The following is an 18472-nucleotide window of genomic DNA, read 5'->3' on the forward strand; positions in this document are numbered from 1 at the left end:
TTACAGAGAGGGGACAATTAGCTGAAGAATTGAGAGGCACAAGCCTTTGGAACATATGATGACTGGAAGCTGCCCTACACCACCTCAGACCATTGATCCATCTAGCTCAGTACTGTTTACACTGGCTGGCAGCAGCTCCTCCGGAGTTTCAGGTGGGAGTCTCTCTTAGCTCCACCTGGAGGTGCTGGGGATCAAAAGCCTGGGGTGGTCACATGACATGCATTCCATGAGCTTCTTGTTGTTGCAGTTCCTCTTCACAATTCTTTCTAGGTTTTGGCAGGGGAAGAGACAAGAGAAATGTGTCCCTGTTAATTCTCATTGACCACTCAGCAGCATTCAACACCATCAACCATGGTATCCTTCTGGAGCGGCTGTCCGAGTTAGGGGTGGGTGGCAGAATGCACAGAAAGGTATACATTTTCTACAAAAGAGATATAGAACTTTTGATTCCTGAGTAAGCTAAAGCTATCCAATATTAGAAGCACAGAGGAAGGCAGCACAGCAGTATTTTTTAAACGTGTGTTTTTATGGGAATTTCTTTCTTACACATTGTTTTGATCCTCCTCTGTCCTCTTTGGGCTCCAGGGAGGGTCTCCTTGCAAGCCACAAGGACTCTCCAGTTCTTTCCCACCATTTCCTGGTATAAGTCTATTCATTTAATTATTTCCCAACACCACATATATATGCAGACATGCACATGTAGAACACATATACACGTGGGTACCTGTATATTAGAGAAACACCAGATTGAATTTCTTTTTAAAGGGACAGTTTACTTATTCCAACATTTGCATTTTGGACACAGTGGTAGAGCCCCAGGAATCTTTAAAGGATATAGCCACACTGCGACCAAACACTGGCACCCATCTACTGTATTAATTTGTGAGCATTCATTTATGGTAATAGTAAAAATGCTTAATACTAAATGGATGTGGATTATAAACATTTAACAGCTAAACATAAAGGTGTCTCATTAAGCTATAATCTGCTTTTTAATAATCAGCAAGCCAAAGCACAATAAATGTGTTTTGTCACTGTGCATGCAATAGCACGATGCTAAAGTAAGAAAAAGGGACGCGGGTGGCACTGTGGGTAAATCCTCAGTGCCTAGGACTTGCTGATCGTAAGGTCGGTGGTTCGAATCCCCGCGGCGGGGTGACCTCCTGTCGTTTGGTCCCAGCTCCTGCCCACCTAGCAGTTCAAAAGCACCCCTAAGTGCAAGTAGATAAATAGGCACCACTTTATAGCGGGAAGGTAAATGGCGTTTCTGTGTACGGCGCTGGTGCTGGCTCGCCAGCTACAGCTTTGTCACGCTGGCCACGTGACCCGGAAGTCTCTTCGGACAGCGCCGGCTCCCAGCCTCTTGAGCGAGATGAGCGTGCAACCCTAGAGTCGGACACGACTGGCCCATACGGGCAGGGGTACCTTTACCTTTACCTAAAGTAAGAAAATAAGGCCGAATGCCCTTCTAGCCCAGCATGCTGTTCTCACAGTGGCTGTCCAAATGCCTGCAGCTGCAATCAGAACCTGAATGTAACTCTCCCCACCTCTGATACTCAGCAGCTGGGATTCAGAAGCATACTCCTTCCTGCAGTGGAGGTAGAGCATATCCATCATGGCTAGTAGTCAGTGATAGACTTAACCTCCAGGCATTTGTCTAATCCTCTTTTGCAGCCATCCATTGCTACATTTAATAGGAGCAAATTCCATAGTTTAACTGTGCACTATGCGAAGAAGTACTTAACTTTTGTCCACCCTGAATCTTCCAACATTCAGCTTCGTTTGAGTTATTAAAGATTCAAATGGTATAGTATGTAAATACCTAGGATGGGATCAGACATACTGGATTAACCTTTCTACCTTTGTTCAGCTGAAAACACTAAGCGGTTAATACATCATGGATGTGCACAATTAAATTGGGTCTTTGATAGTGAATAACTGAGCTCATGTGCAAAATGAGAAGACTGACATTTAGACATAACGTTGGATGGAGAAATCATTCCGTCTCAGTTGAGTAAAATATTTAAGTAGAAGCTTATACTTTGCTCAACTGAGGTCTCGTAGTCCGTTATGGAACACTTATTATTTCCTTGTGACATATAGCTGAAGAGCTTACAGTGGATGAAGCCCAATGAATTTTATTACTGCATTCTGTATATCTGTAAGAGATTCTGGGAATGAGGCTTTACTCAGTAATATTTACTGGGTGACCTCAAAGTTGGAGAGCAATCTGAAGCCCTAGCTGGGAGCAGTGGGGGAGAATGGAGTGCCAGATTACTGCTGCATCCACAATGCTGTGACTTCAGCTGACAAGGTGGGGAGCTGGCTATTTCAAACTACTACTTTTTTCTGTGCTAGGCTGGGTCCAGGCTTGTGTGATGGACTGTTCCAAACTGGGCCCTTCTCTAGGAAATGGGTTCAGCTTTGGATCCAACAGATCCACCACCAACCTGATATGATCACTTTGGCAACAACAACAAAAAAACCACCTTGAAATCTCCATCATAATTGATCATAAGCTAAACACGGATCTGCTGCAAGCACTTTTAGCACTTGAGAGGGATCTCTACCCCAAGATTACACCTCGGGCCTTCGTTTCTTTTCTGATAGCCACTGCCAGAATGGAAACAGCAGTCAGGGGCGGGTCTTACTTTGCAATCTTGGTTCATCCATATATGGGAAATAGCATTCAAACACTTGACTCAGCAAAGCAGGGTAATAGATGGGCAGAGCAAGAAATACAAATTTCTAAGTACATAAAGGTAAAGGGACCCCTGACCATTAGGTCCAGTCATGACCGACTCTGGGGTTGCAGCGCTCATCTCGCTTTATTGGCCGAGGGAGCCGGCGTACAGCTTCCGGGTCATGTGGCCAGCATATCTAAGCCGCTTCTGGCAAACCAGAGCAGACACGGAAACACCGTTTACCTTCCTGCAGGAGCAGTACCTATTTATCTACTTGCACTTTGACGTGCTTTCAAACTGCTAGGTTGGCAGGAGCAGGGACCGAGCAATGGGAGCTCACCCCGTCACGGGGATTCGAACCGCCGGCCTTCTGATCAGCAAGTCCTAGGCTCTGTGGTTTAACCCACAGCGCCACCCACGTCCCTTCTAAGTACATAGTATTTGTTTATTGAGTATATAAACAAATCAACCTCATTGCTTGCAGCGGTTCTCAACCTGTGGGTCCCCCAGGTGTTGTTGGACTACAACTCCCATCATCCCTGAGCTCTGGCCTTGCTAGCTAGGGGTGATGGGAGTTGTAGTCCAACAACATCTGGGGACCCACAGGTTGAGAAAGGCTGGCTTACAGCCTCCCATGACACATGTTTTGCTATGGAAAGTCTTAATTCAGCAATGAATTACCATTGTCTGTCCCTTATTTATGACAAATGTGATTGACAAATTGACAAACTATACTCCAAGTTTTGTTTAGTTTGTGTTTATGGTTCTTCTGTAAAAGAAAGTGTAATACATTTTTAATTCAAAAAATGGAGTTGGGAGGATGTTATTCAGCTTGTCTTGCAAAACAAAACCACACTCCAGACTTACTCATATGAGCATCCACTAGCCATAACAGGGGTTAGAACAACAAGTCTGATGCTAAAATACACATCTATTTAAATCCCCTGGTGATTCAGAAAAATCAGCACATTTGAAAACCAGACCAGCTAACTATGAACTCAGTAATATGATTCCAAGCTCTACAAATAATAAATAATAATAATAAATAATAATACAATTCTGCCACAAAGGAAAAGACTGAAAAATGTACAAATTTAAAAGTGTAATGTATTTGTGTCCTGAGACTTCATGGTGCTCTTTGTAAGATTTATTAATACCTCCTGCGTGATCTTTTTTTTAAAAAAAAAATGTTTTTCACTGTTTTTTGCTTTCTGCATCCACATAAGCCCTTGCTGTAAGTTTTAGATTGTCCACCCATTGCATCGGTGGTTGTCCCCTCGGTCTATTAAAATTGTAGCGTCTCCATACTAACACTGCTTTAACCCATCAGCCTAAGTCATCTCTTGTCACATGTCATACATATGTCCATTTTAACTTTGTGAAGCTAAAGCTGAGTCTGTGATATATAGATATGCTTGAAAAATGTATTCCATGTAAATGGAATTCTAACAACTCCTTAACAGCACACCTTAATGCAGCAATAAGATTATTTTCATTGCCCACTACAGAGATACAGCCAAACCCTACTGGCTGGAGTTCTTGGGCAGGAAAAGGAATGAATTTGCTACCAGATCTGATCCAGGTGCATAGAATTAATAAAACGGATAACTATTTTTATTCTAATATATTGCATTTCAATACACCAACCATTTAATACATACTCAAGTATATTAAAGATAGACAAAGTCCTCATTTACTTTACATGCAAACGTAGTACAATGTAAAGATACTAGTTTAAATAAGCAGAGTTAAAGACTTTGTTCTCCGAAAAGTTTGTGGTAGTCTGAAACCTCCCTACCTGACTGATTGAAGAGCCAAACTTAAGCATGCCAGATATGGGAAAAGTTAGAAATAACAGTGTTGTGTGCATTGTACTAAGAATCTATTCAGAGAATCAGAGAATTGTGGAGTTTGAAGGGACCCTGAGGCTCATCTAGTCCAACCATTAACATGGTTGGATATATTTTCAGAAATCAAATAATTGATGCCAATTCTATTTTTTCTTTCCACCTTCATAAATCATAAACTGAACGATATATTTGTATTTTTAACCATGCAGCTTTTTAAAGTTTTGGTCTCCATTAAACTGTCATCTTTGTCAGAACTCCACGAGCATGTCACAAATAATTAAAAGCCTCTCCAAAAGACAATTTGAGATTCATTATCGATCAAGATTCTGCCTCCTCAAAAGAAGGCTATCATTTTCATGGCAGTCAGAAGACATGTCCCTTTGAGGAGGACGACACTTGGCCTTACTCCAGCTATTGATATTTCTAAGTGATTAAATCTGACCTCAGTGTTGCCTGCCACACCAAGAGCTCCTATTATATGTTCCATCTTTAGGTAATGGGCTTTGGCAACTGCCTGTCTTTAATCCACATAGCTTCCTGCTTTTGGCTGAAGTAATGCACAGCCTATAAGCATCCAATAGTGGGATCAATTTGTTAAATGAAGTTTTTGGAAGTCTCTGACTCCTCTAGAGAACCTGTTACAGGACAGGTCACACACCTTTGCGATGGACACAGAGCCACTGCAGATGTTCTAGAGAAACCACAAGAAAGGAAGGATATGTCGTTTGCCTTAATCCTCCTAATTTCTTAGTGGGTGGCCACGTCTTACGGTGGGAGGTGCACCTCTACCAAAATGAAGGAAAAGACTTTGCCTCTTCCAGTTTCACATAACACCCAAAATGCATGAGGAGACAAAGAACAAGCTTGTTTGCCTCAAATAAAGCAATAAAGTAATTAAGATTCTTTTTAAAAAAATGCTTTTCATGACATCAACTATTTAAAACATCAAAGCATGAATGTGTAGATTCAGATCAGAAAATGATTAAAGAGAAGGGGTTTAAGAAACCTAAATCAAATTTAAACCTAAAACCATTTCAACAAAACCAAATAAATTCAGATGCAATTACAGATATTCCACTGCCTCCTCTAATAGCATTCTCAGCAGTAATCAGCATCTGAAATAGCCTCCAAAATAGAAGTTGGCAATTTCCCTAAAACTGTGGAAAGAATATATCTATAAGCTTCCCTGTAAGTAAGCCTCCCTGGACATGAAATTTCCATAACTGGAGCACCACTCCTAAGAAGGCTTGAGATCTTACCATCTCTTGCTATGCCTCTGATGCTTCCTTTCTGCCCACTTATCTGGAACATGGAAAGTAATTAATTCTCTGAGCAGCGTTCAGTGTGTCCTTACTTATCCATAGAGTGGTTAGAAATCAGTGCTCCAGGGACTAAGTGAGACATTTCCTAATCCAACATGAAGCCATTCATAGCTGTGTTGAAGATCAAACAACACACCTCAGACAGAAATTCCTTTTCCTCCTATTGTTGAATAATGAGTATATTATAGAGACTCCATCTTAATTTCTTTGCTCCTATATTTCAGATATTACTACTAAGTAAGATTTGCTTTGAGTGTCCTGATATTCTGGCTGCTGAATGTTCCCCAATACTGCATTCTACACTATTTATGCGCGCACGCGCACACACACACACACACACACACACACATATATATAATCTGCCTGATTATTAATCTGTTCTCTGCTTCGCTTCCATGGTTTGGTAACATGGTTGCCTCTTATTAGCATATGACTTCAGACTCAAATTCTTCCTCATCTCCTTAGACCATGACTTATCATACAATCCCTACCTGTGTGAATTTCGCAGCTGAATTCTCAAGTGTTAACTGACTCCTAAACCACCCCTTCTACTCTTCTTTTTTAAAAATCCCATATATAATAAAAAACAGAACTTAGAGATCATTAACCATGGCATGAACATATTGTAGATCAAATGTATACAAGCAGAATAGGAGGGTGTTATGGAGACTTGCTTAATTTGCCTAAATATCATTCTTCCCTTTAAAAGAAACATCATGCACTGTGGAAGTCAAAGTTCAAGGTATAATTTCTTACTTGGCAATATACTATTCTACAATTTACAAGACTTCCTGAGCATTTACTTCTACATTACAACTCATTTTTTCAGCCATGCAATTTATGAGAAAACCAATAGCATTTAAGAAATATAAAAGGGGACAGAAAATGTCAGAAATTCTTACGGGTATGCCACAGTATTTTTATTGCACTTGCCTCACTTTCAAAGTGGCCAAGCGTTATTTGTGAGTGTCCTACCCATTCTACAAATCAGCTCTCTGGCACTTTGCATCCCCCCGGGTGCTTGTGTTTTCTAAATACGCCATGGCATCCTTAACTGGGATTTCCTGTAAACACAGGAAGGTGAGAAAGCTGCATACAGAGTACCTGGCAGCTCTTTTACAATTGAATCTTCGTGTTTTGTTTTGATCTTTAAAGAAATAAGTGATTACACCAATCTCAAGGAATTCACTAGCCAGCTTCTGGTGCTTCAAATGAAACTCTGAAGAAGACACTGGGCATTTCCAGACTGAATCCCAACCCTAAAAGTGTGACAATCACATACCAACAATTTCAGGTAGCACAATTATAACTGACTGGGAGGTTTTGCACAACAAACCAGCTTCTTCCAAAGATTGAACTTTTTGCAATAAGCAAGGTGATGGGAAGATGCCCTGGAAAGTGTGGGATAACACATGCTTTGATGCACCATTGTGTCACTTTCCATAAACAAATAAGAACACATACTCATGAAGTAGCCACTGCTGTCTAATTTCCCTGCAAACAAATCAGGATGAATGCTCAATAAATAGGTCACATGGAAGCACCAATTTTGAGGTAGCTATGGTTTTGTGAGAGCTGGGCCATAAAGAAGGCTGATCGCCGAAGAATTGATGCTTTTGAATTATGGTGCTGGAGGAGACTCTTGAGAGTCCCATGGACTGCAAGAAGATCAAACCTCTCCATTATGAAGGAAATCAGCCCTGAGTGCTCACTGGAAGGACAGATCGTGAAGCTGAGGCTCCAATACTTTGGCCACCTCATGAGAAGAGAAGACTCCCTGGAAAAGACCCTGATGTTGGGAAAGATTGAGGACACAAGGAGAAGGGGACGACAGAGGACGAGGCGGTTGGCTAGTGTTCTCGAAGCTACCAGCATGAGTTTGACCAAACTGCGGGAGGCAGTGGAAGACAGGAGTGCCTGGCGTGCTCCACGGGGTCACGAAGAGTCGGACATGACTAAATGACTGAACAACAACAATGGTTTTGTTTGTTTGTTTGTTTGTTGTATATCAGGAAATGCAAGCAACCAGGGAAAATGTTTATTGGAAAGAAGCACTCGCATACTAGCCAGGGCCACCTAGCAACAAGAAAGTAAGCTCAACCAAATGTGCACCAGAATCCTAAGGAATTCAAAAGCTTCTTGAGAATGAAGGAGCAAATAAATAAATAAATAAAATAGAGGCCTCTTTCACAGGGGAAGAGATCTTTTACAAAATTGAGGAACAGGTTTTGGCACAGCACTAATATAAACTAAGGGCATGTAAAACCCAGAGGCAACCTGATAATTAAATTAATTGCTCAGTTGTCATGTAGCCAACACACAAGATATTAAAAAGTCAAGTGTCTGATTCCACTTCATATGCACATGCCCATACAATGTATTGTCTTAAAGTGTGTGCATCATTTGGAGCTCTTTAGCCAAGTGTTATTTTATAATGTGGTTAAGGTACTTGCAAGGTTTTTCTCAAAGACTACTCCAAATCTTATCATTAAGCCACTATAAAACATCAAAAAACAAAACAAAAACCTCAAGCTAAATTACTCTGTATACAATGCTTATTATGTCTCACTTCAAAGCAGATCGCACATGAAGATCATATATATCAGGAAAGGAGAGGGTAGGGATAGGGTGGTTTATACTGAAAGGAGGAAAAGGAGGGAAAGGAGAACAGAACATAGGTGTTGGGGAGACAGTAAGCTGTTATATTCTTGCCTGTTTAACTCTATATCTAAAGTTGTCTAATATAGAGTATTCACTTGAAGCTGTAGAGAATGAAATCTTGTTCCTTCAGTTTTGCAGTTAATGCATCTCCTCCTTTCACCATTGCATAGGACAGCATTGCTCAGCCTGGTGTTCTCCAGATGTTGTGGGCCACAACTCCCATCAGCACCAGCCAGCATAGCCAGTGGATAGGAATGATGGGAGCTGTAGCCCAAAATTAGGAGACGTTGGCGTATGAGATCCATAGTGTACAGCATCTTAGTGTGAAATGGGCTGCAGTATAGTGTGTCTCATCACTACTGGGAAAACCATAGCTTTAACCCAGTAGTGATGTATGGAATTGAGAGCTGGACCATAAAGAAGGCTGATCGCCGAAGAATTGATGCTTTTGAATTATGGTGCTGGAGAAGACTCTTGAGAGTCCCATGGACTGCAAGAAGATCAAACCTATCCATTCTGAAGGAAATCAGCCCTGAGTGCTCACTGGAAGGACAGATCGTGAAGCTGAGGCTCTAATACTTTGGCCACCTCGTGAAAAGAGAAGACTCCCTGGAAAAGACCCTGATGTTGGGAAAGATGGAGGGCACAAGGAGAAGGGGATGACAGAGGACGAGATGGTTGGACAGTGTTCTCGAAGCTACCAACTGAGTTTGACCAAACTGCGGGAGTTAGTGGAAGACAGGAGTGCCTGGCGTGCTCTGGTCCATAGGGTCACGAAGAGTCGGACACAACTAAACAACAACAAAGTGTGTGTCAGTGATGAAATATTGCCTGCTCTTAGCACAACATAGGTGACATTTAAGCAGTGATTGTCTTAGCCAACATACAGCTTTATGGCAACCATTTTCTAATCTTAATTACAGAGTCCCTGAATGTAGCATAATTTGTGCCAAAACTAGTTGACACATGTAATTTGAAAGAAGTCTGGCATATTGCTCTCAAACTTACTTTGTGCAGTGATTATTTTTTAAGGGCAACCTATTAAGTGACACATTTCCCCTGTTTTGAAAAACAGAAATGGACTTTTAATGCCTATCTAGCCTGTCAAACGAATGTGTGTTTTCTGTATAACAACCAAATAAGAAGCATTATCAGCAAACATTGTTTGAGTAAGCTCAAAAACCAAGGCAATGTGATATTTGAGTTAGCTTCACATGCAAAAAACAACAACCCCAGGTTGAGTTCCTGGCATTTCTCAGTACAGAGAGTTTCTGAAACCCAGGACAATTGCTACCAGTCAAGGAAGCAGTAAAATGAGCCAAATCTGCAAGTAAGTAAGTTGCTATGGACCTTTGCTTGTGAACATACTTGTGAATAGACATTGCAAAAGAATCGGCCCATAATAAAGGGAATTGCTAGATTAATTCTTTGTAAGTCACCAGAAGGCCACAGGTTTCTTATCCTTGCTATACAATACAATCAACAAGAAAGAAAGAAAGAAAGAAAGAAAGAAAGAAAGAAAGAAAGAAAGAAAGAAAGAAAGAAAGAAAGAAAGAAAGAAAGAAAGAAAGAAAGAAAGAAAAGCCAACTCAGGACACGTTGTGTTAAGCCAGGACACTCTTAATGTGCCCTTTTCATATCCCCTACATCTGTGCATCATGCCTGGTTAATCACCATATTGTGCTTATTTCTTAGGCAGTTCTTATACATGCAGGCCCTACTGACATTTTTCAGTTATTACTAGGAGTTATTTTGGAGCCTGCTGTGAGCTGGGATGCAGTGGCTGCTGCTGCTGCTGCTTTGGTGAAGACATAGTTACGAGGTGGATTTCAGCCTAAAGGTATACATATGTTCCTGCTGCAAATAACTGTTTGGGGAAGAGAGTTTTGCTACTGATACTTAGTCACATTGCCATTAGCAATAACTTTTTGCTGCCTTCCAAAGAGTTTCTGTCACTGCAGGCTGAGAGGATAAATGTCCACTCTTCAAGTTTCCGTGTCTAGAGCACATCACTTGTTGTTGGTCTTTTCAGATTTCCCTGATGGGCAGAGGCTGCCTTTTTGGTTTCAGCAGACAAATAGGGTCCATATTTATTGTTGGACTACAGCTCTACAGTAACCATCCCTGCCTCTTGGCCATGCAGGCTGGGGCTGATGGGAGTTTGAGTCCAACAACATTTGGAAGTCCACACATCCAAGATATAGAGAAAAGAAGCATATCAAAGGCAGTTCTCTAATCAGCTTAACTGCAATACAATACAATTGCTAAAAGAAATAATTGCATGAACTCTTCCAGACTGAAAATGCTTAGAAAGCTTTATTTGCACGTGGTCCAAAGTCTTAATTTGTTTTACCATTGTGCAAATATTCATGGGAGCAGAAACTCAGTTTCTTGTTTTTAAAAGCCTTCTGCAAATGACAATGTGCAGAAAGTTTTATAGTATTTATTTGGTTCATGCTCACAGCAACCAGGCAAGATGGAACACAGGAATCCCAGGCTTATAAATGAAAAACTGGGGAAACATTCAGTATCTTATCCAACTGCAACATTAAGCAATACAATACAATTGATGAAATTTAAACAACTGAAACAGAAGCAATGTGATAAAGCATACTATAATATTAAGTCATCATAAAACTGACAGAATCGGACTGCATTAAAATGTAAAAATCTGTAGATTGGATCAGCAATTTGTCCAAGGCCAACTCATTTGGAACCCCTTTCAAAGGCTGTACAAAAATAGTAAAGTATTATGTGTCCTTCATGTTTTTGGGATACTAAGATTCAAAAGAGTAACAATGGTTGAAATTACTATAGTCTCATCTGACCTTCCCATTCCACAGTACAAAATTCATTAACAATATATTCTGAAAGGCAGTAGCTCAGGTGGCTTTCAAATGAGTTGGAGAAATCAACTTGATCATCATGAAAGCTCATGGATGGTTCCATGTAGAGTGGCAGTATACCTTTCAGTAGTAGATCCTAGGAACAAATGATGGGATGGCTCTCACTTGCATTTCCCCTCTGTGAAGTTCCAAAACCATGGATACAAAATGATGGATCGATGGACTTTGATCTAGGTGGGCAAACTTTTGTTCTACTGAGGGCTGCATTTCATTGGGAGTAATTTATCAGGGGCTACAGTAAGCAGGGCAGAATCCTGCGGAGGGCAGGGCCAGAGTCAAAAGTGTATAGCACCACCCTTTTCCTTTTCTTTATCTTGCTGCCACACTCATTCTCTCCCCCCCCCTTCCTCCTCATTCTCTCTACCCCTCATCCCTATCCAACAAGATGCCACTGGAGGGACCAACTGCAAGTCTGAACTGGACTTCTGAAAGCTACAGGTTGCCTCCACCTGGTATAAACGGGGTCTTTCTAAAAGCATTTATTATGATCTGCTGGCTGAATATCAGGGAAGAGTCATAACAGGTTTACAATTTAGAAGAAAATATGTGCTTGAAAACCAACCCATTCATTTCTGCTAACGGATCAGGGATCATATGCTTTCTTTTTTGACTCAGTGACCCCAATTTTATTGCCTTTTTCATATGCATGCTGAATTCAAAATACCGCCAGTACTTACAAAAAAAAAACCAAAAAAAAAAAACCACACCTCTTAACAGGCTTTTCAGTCATGTGAGGACAAAAGTCATATTCACAGTAACCTTAGTGCTCATTAGTGGAAAAAAGGGGAAAGCATGCATAATGTCAGCTAGCACCACGGCTGCAAGAAAATTAGAAGAAAGGCAACATTGTGTCTGAAGCTTATTAAACTGCAAACTTTTTCCTCAGCAATCAAGGCAGTGCATAGATGCAAATGAGACACTTACATAATGCTATTATACTTGAAGTGTGACTAAAAAGCTGGACTGATTAAGTTACTATGCAAGGTTTGGAGCTCTTTTGCTTTCTCCCTTAAAGCAAAACATATTATGCATATTAACTGTTTAAAATGGACCATTCTGAAATTGCTCAGAACCAAATATTTCTACATTGAAGTTGCTCCCATTTTAGGTTTTGTTTATTTTTTCCTAAGCAGTAGCAGAGAGCTGAATGAACATCCTCTCTAAGCATCTTTTCAATTTCACAGGCTGGATTTCAGTCTAATCTCAGCAAGGCACAAGTGTGCCCAAATGGATTTATCAAGCTGCACTGTGCATTACGTTACTCAGATTTCAACAGCCTATTGACAGTAAGACAATTTCTATTTTCAGATGAGTACTCTGCATCAACATGCATCATGTGTAACTAAGGTCATGCTCCCCCACACAATTGCAAATTAAATGTATGAACCTCACAGTTTACAATAGCCCCGTTAACTGTCGTGATAACCGGGGATGGACGTATGTGTCAAATCTTAGCTTCTCATTTTCTAATCTTAAAATAAGTTTGCCACATCTTTGTATCACCTTGTGAATATTATAGGTTACTGACTCATCCTTCACAACAAGGTCCCAAAACCGGTTACAAGGATAATGTGCAATTTTATCTGATATGCACTTTTTGCAAGCAGTTTCCCCAAAGTGTAAAGCATTTTCACAAATTTGTTTTTTCTTCTTCCAAATTTCCCCTTGATATAAACCCCCCTTTTTTGTTAAACTGCATCACAAAATTCAGAAAAGCTTGAATTTCAAAGGATAGATTGATTCAGTTATTTTGGGGAAAGCATGAATTAAGCAGGTTCACACTGAAATGCTCACCAAATTGAACAAAGTGATAATAACACTACTTTTTATAATGTCAACTCTGGTCTATAGAGAGAAGGGTTTAAGATTCCACTCAATGATGAAAATTCAGAATCAGAATTTTGCCTATGTGAAAACTCAGCTTCCTTTTATAAGCTGGGGGCTATGAGTGGGAGGTATTTGAACCCCAGTCTCCCAGGTCCAGCCCTCTAACCACACTTGCTCTCAAATTGAAACCATTCGCAAGTAGGTGATATCTTATAAGAGTTAACATTTTTTTAAACTGTCTTCAATTTTTTAAGCTGAGCTTTAAATTGTGTTTTTAAAAATTATTTCCTTATAGTTTTATTGATTTATACTGCATTTTAATTTTACAGTCTTCCCACCCCTTTTTGCAAGTCACCTAGAGAACTTCTGTTATGGAATGGCTATAAAAATATGGCTGTTGTTGTGTTGCTGGCATTGTTGTTGTTATGAATATAATCTCTGGCTATATTGATGCATTTGTTACTGAGAGGCACCCAGCAGGCATACGGCTGCGATGCTACTGAAATGAATATTTCTGATAAGATGGGTTAATTGTCAGAATAATTTGTGCAAGAGTAGCTGATTAATCCTTCCCCCGTGCCTCGCTGCAGATACTTTCATTTTCCTCATACCTTTAGCATTGCTCTATGAATGGCCCCCATTTTTTACACAATGTTCTGTTCTGATTACCATCTCCATCCCACAAATGAAAGTCTATAACAAGAGGAATTGGCATTACAGTGCTGCTATAATTCATTCCCTTGACAGAGACAGAAACGAGAACTGACAATGACACAAAGTAAAGCCATTCCTATTCCAATGCCTCAGATTGCAACAGAAACCAGAAGATAGCATAATTTTAACCCATTCATATTGTGACAGAGATGAGAAATGGTTCAAAGCAAAGCCATCTTCTTTGACTTTAGAAATGCTTGTACCAGAAATAAAGATCAACACTAAGCTGGTATTTTTACAAGGCCTTGCAACTACACATGTATCCCAGTGGCAGCTGCTGGGCTGGAGCTGCAGAGCTGGTCTCCCGACAGCAATGTTGCTGTGCTTCTCTAGACTGCACTGCGTGGTGATAGGGCAACAAATGAGTCTTTGGCTGAACCAGGTCTCTCATGTCTTTGTTTAGATCAGTGGTGGATTTAGGGGAGCACAACCAGTTTGGTCACAATGGGTGTGAATCCTAGGGGAGGATGCATCTATTATATAGAATGGAAGGCGTCGGGTTGGGGGGCATTAAATTTTGGGGTCTCGCAGAGCACCACTTAAATTTGAGACCCATCACTGTTGAGCTTCCTACATTGCAGGGGCTGGACTAGGGTCCCTTTCAACTCTGATTCTACGTCCACTCTAGTCTAGGTGGACAAATATGCATTACAAAAAAAAAAGCAACCAGGAAATGCATCATCAAAAAAAGAGGATACAGATTTGCGTTGACATTTGCATGTGCTAGTTTATGCAAATTAGAAATACAGTACATCTCACCATAGTGAAGGAGACTATGGGGAGGTGACGCATCTGCCTGTTCAACCAAGTGTTGATGAGCAACTTTAAATCCCCTGCTCTCCCATTTTATGGTTCTTTATCTTCAAACTGGCCTTGAACCACACTCCCCTTCAAGTAGAAGACTGGCAGACAGCCTAAGAGATACATATACTTCCACCTTTCCACTGTTCAGTCTTCAGTTACTGGTTTTGCATGCAATGGATCAAGCGAAGGAAAAGTTACTGCACACTGGTTGTTTGCATTTCCGGGGGGGTGGGGTGTTTTTACCATCGGCAATGATCTTCAAAAACAATGTGCACTTTATCTCTACGAAACCAAGAGACCACACCGCAGTCAACAGGCTGCCAAAGCATCAAGAGCAGATCCATACTGGGCATTTGACAAAATATCATTCCCCTAGCTGTGTTACCACTGGCCATCTCTTTAAAGAGGTTTAAAGACTCTCTCAAGGCAAATCTATATAAAAAAGTAGTATAAACACCAACAACTGGGAAACACTGGCCTACAAGCACTCCAATTGGAGAAGAGCCTTTACCAAAGGTGTCATGGGCTTTGAAGACACTTGAACTCAGGATGCAAGGGAAAAACATGCTAAGAGGAAGGCACGCTTGGCAAACCCTCACCATGATCAACTCCCATCCAGAAACCTATGTCCCCACTGTGGAAGGATGCATGGATCAAGAATTGGCCTTATGAACTCACTGTTAAAACCATGTTCATGGAAAACAATCTTACTTGGTTCCGAGTGATTGCCAAAGAAGAAAACCACTAACCAGGAGTGCAGTGCAAAGATGGCCAGCTGATCAGTTAGCTGGGCTTTGCACATCAGCTGAAGCTGCCCATTTCCGATGTGCTTAAGTGACAACGATAACGCTAAAATAATTTTGGGTGCTCGATGGGACTGATCATTTCTGTCAATCTGAAGAACTGTGAAGCATCTTCTGGAACAACAAAGTAAAAAATGTCCAGCTGTATACCAATTCCAACAGGAAGCAATGTTTCAGAGGAGCTCAGCTTTGGAAAAAAGCACATGTTGGCACATAAAAGGAGGCACAGGAGAGCCTTCTAGCTACAAGAAAGCAACAACAGATTTTGCTACATATTTTAGCAGCGGCCCCACACCATGCCAGCAAATAAAAAACAACTCAGAATAAAAGGAACAGAAATGATGCTTTATTTTACAGCTGATGCAAACAGCTGTGCCAGCTATGCCTATTTGAGGGAGGCATAGATACATATGCTTTCTATTGGTAATGATACTTCTGTGCTACAGAGCATGGGCCACAGTAATCACCCTTATGATCACTGGCCAGTGAGTGCAAAATTCGGAGTGCAAAATCCTATCCTCCAATTGATTCAGAGATAAAATATAGGAAAATCATGTGGTCTAACGTCTTTTTTATGTTGAGCCAAAAAAGAAGCTCCAAGCAAGCCTTCTATTTTGCCTGCAGCACTCCCAAAACTGAGCAGACGTAGAAAGCGGATTAGAAAATCGAGAGGATGAAAGGGCATTAGCATGATACAGAGAATATATCCTCCAAATGGAAAGAGTTACCACTACCTCCCAATATTTCAAGTTTTTGGGTTGCTGGAATTTATTTATTTTTGCAAGATCTGCATAGGTCCATAAGAATATAAAAATAGATATATTAACTGTTTGTGGCTTGTTTAGGGGGAGGACCTTGTTCTCTCTTGCTTCTGTTCATTTTTCTTTGACAAGAAACTTCTGGCGATACTTGAATATACATCGGAACCCATCCAGGAAAGCAGCTTACTTACCATATTGATAGCCTTAGGCTCTTGCTGATTTCTTACTAACCAATGCATAAAATTATTTTTAAAGCAGAGCACAGCTTTAAACAAATATTAGATGTAAAATCTAGGTCACCCTTTCTACTGAAGGGCATATTAAGAGATTTCTTAGATTTTTAAGTTAAATACAGTTTCTACCACATGACTTTGTGGTTTGAGCTAGTTAAATATGTCACAGTTACAGTGATGTAAAAATCAGGAATGTTTGGTCAACATGAGATTCGAGTTATCTTAAACATTTAGGATTAAAAAGGTTTTTACCATTCCCATCCTTGGAGTCTTATTGCTGCAGCCCAGCTTTTCCCCAGGACATTTAAAGGAGGTGAAGCTTAATGAACAGTTCCAAGACCAGGATGCAAAGACCTGTTTTAGGCATGTCGAAGGATTTGTGCATGGCCTAGTGGGATTTCTGACTTTCCTCCCTTGGAACTGCAAACTCCTATGCAATATAAAAAAAGCTATTTTTCAGATTTCACTCAGCTCACATCCTCACCATACATTTAAAGCACACAAAAATCACCCCAGAGAATCCTAGCACTGCAGCTTACCTCTCACAGAGCTACAGTTCCCAGCCACCTAACCAAACTACAGTTCCCAGGATCCTTTGGGGGAAGCAATAGAGTCACAGAATAGCAGAGTTGGAAGGGACCCCAAGGGTCATGTAGTTCCTCTCTGCAAGTGCAGGAATCACAACTGAAAGTCCTGTGCATTAAATGTATGGTGTAGTTGTGACCCTGATTACAAAAGACATTTAGCATGTGAAGCTGGCAGCATGATTCTGGTAGATCAGGTCCCCCCACAAAAAAAGTGCTTTTTTGGGCACTGTACCCCAAAACAAGTAGTAGAATCTGTTGTGCAACCTCAGAACTCCACCAGCTTATTCTGCCTGGTGTGCAAACTTAACTCACAGATGCAGGACATAACCAAGGAATCATTTTTAGCATTCTAGTCTGTATCTAGTTTTCGGCGGCTGCTGCGGCTTCTCTGGAAGTTGCATGGAATTAAAAGGAAGCACTTAGCCCCCAAAAATTTCGTTGTCCCTGAGAGGGGGCAATGACAATAAATATTATTATTATTATTATTATTATTATTATTATTATTATTATTATTATTATTATTATAGTGAGCGGCCCTTTGAAGCTCAGCACAGAGCCATTGTAACATTTGCCATGGATGCCATTTTATCAACCCATTTATTTATTTTTAATCTTTTAATTAGAGCCAAAATGCTTTTTCTGAGAAATATATTAAAAATTAAAATATTAATGAATTAGAAAGAGCTATAGCTCTAGAACACTGTAACGCTGTCTGCCACCATTTTTCACAATGTTTAATGGCAGTGACCAGAAAGATTGGTTTTTCTTTTAAATTAACATTATATGAGAGCTGCAACACTATGACAATTCTGTGCTGAGCTGTGATAGGCAAAATGACCTGTTAGATCACTGTTAGACCACATCAAAACCATATCTGTTTAAAAAGATGGATAGGTAGCACTAATTGCATCTGCCCCTGTAAATGTGATGCTACACTTCTGTTCAGCTGCAAAATAAATAAATGAAAACAAAATCCGACTTTCTTCATGATTAGATGACAGCCTCATGTGTGGTTGCCCAGTAAAAAGAGTGAACAAAGCATGACTGTTTTCATTTATCTGCTGCTTCCATGAAACACTCAGACCTCGACCCAGGCTTTGGCAATCCAGAAAACTATGTTATACTCACTTGTACCAGAGGATCCCCCTAAATCACTTCTGCTTCCAGAAAAACTGACACACTGGGTCCAATCCATGCATTTATTTTTGATATGGCAAACAGAACCATAATGGTACTCTAACTTGTGTGTTTTTTTGGTGGTAACTATTTGTGTTTCTGAATATTTTCCACTGTTGTGAGATATGAGATTTGCCACAGCAA

General features: G+C 40.5%; 2 long non-coding RNA genes across 4 annotated transcripts in view; one reads left to right on the top strand and one right to left on the bottom strand.

The window, feature by feature from the left end:
• Positions 1-18472, top strand: part of LOC309378490 — a 203943-nt gene that overhangs the window by 144971 nt on the left and 40500 nt on the right. The window contains exon 7 of one of the 2 annotated variants that reach the window (XR_014172099.1): positions 11809-12384. The exons of the other annotated variant lie outside the window; for it this stretch is intronic. This is a non-coding gene — a long non-coding RNA (uncharacterized lncRNA). Of the gene's footprint in view, positions 1-11808; positions 12385-18472 lie in introns of those variants that run through there. 2 annotated transcript variants of the gene reach the window in all.
• LOC309378493 overlaps positions 1-18472 on the bottom strand; it is a 217185-nt gene that overhangs the window by 22095 nt on the left and 176618 nt on the right. The window lies entirely within an intron of this gene.

The sequence above is a fragment of the Podarcis melisellensis genome, assembly GCF_964234715.1.
Source record: "Podarcis melisellensis genome assembly, chromosome: 10".
Taxonomy (NCBI): domain Eukaryota; kingdom Metazoa; phylum Chordata; class Lepidosauria; order Squamata; family Lacertidae; genus Podarcis; species Podarcis melisellensis.